This window comes from Haliaeetus leucocephalus, unplaced genomic scaffold (assembly GCF_000737465.1).
Source record: "Haliaeetus leucocephalus isolate CR32 unplaced genomic scaffold, Haliaeetus_leucocephalus-4.0 Scaffold290, whole genome shotgun sequence".
Classification (NCBI taxonomy): domain Eukaryota; kingdom Metazoa; phylum Chordata; class Aves; order Accipitriformes; family Accipitridae; genus Haliaeetus; species Haliaeetus leucocephalus.
The window spans coordinates 118,947-119,785 of record NW_010972726.1 but is presented as its reverse complement, the minus strand read 5'-3'; positions in this window follow the sequence as shown (position 1 = coordinate 119,785).

The window sequence follows — 839 nt, the reverse complement described above, 5'->3', positions numbered from 1 at the left end:
CACTGTGGGACCTGTGACAGAGGTGAAGGTCATCTTCAAGAAGGACAGTTTCCTTGGGAAGGACAGCCTGTGATCCAACTATACTGTGGAAATCATGCTGGGGTCCACCAGCTAGACAGCAGCTCCACAGAGGAGGACCTTGAGGTCCCAGAGGACAAGCAGCTGAGCATGAGCGAGCAATGCCCCCTCATGGCAAAGGCCAACAGCCTCCTGGGCTGCATTAGGAGAAGCCTTGCTGGCAGAGGGAGGGAGGTGATCCTTCCCCTCTACTCAGCACTGCTGAGGCCACAGCTGGAGTGCTGTGTCAAGTGCTGGGCTGCCCAATGCATCATACTTGTTGACCTACTCAAGCAAGTCCAGCAAAGGGCCACAAAGCTGGTTTAAGGGACTGGAGCATCTTTCCTAGCAGAAAAGGCTGAGAGATGTGGGACTGTTCAGCCTGGAGAAGAAAAGGCTGAGGGGGATCTTATTAATGGGTATAAAATTCCATCTGAACCCAAGAAAACACTGTTTGACTGTGTGGGTGGTTAAACACTGGAACAGGCTGCCCGGAGAGATTGTGGAGTCCCCCTCCATGGAGTTAATCCATACTCACCTAGATAAGGTGCTGAGCAACATACTCCAGCTGACCCTTCCTCAGCTGAGGGGGTTGAACTAGATGGTCTCCAGAGGTCCCTTCCAATCTCAACATATCTGTGATTCTGTGAGTATAAAGGAGAAAGGTAAGACAGAAAGAAATGAACACCACATAGCCTTGACTGCAAATATGGTGGGATCCCATGGAGAAGATCCAAGCTGGAACAGGGGAGAAGTGTGAGGAGGAAGAAGCAGCTGAATTG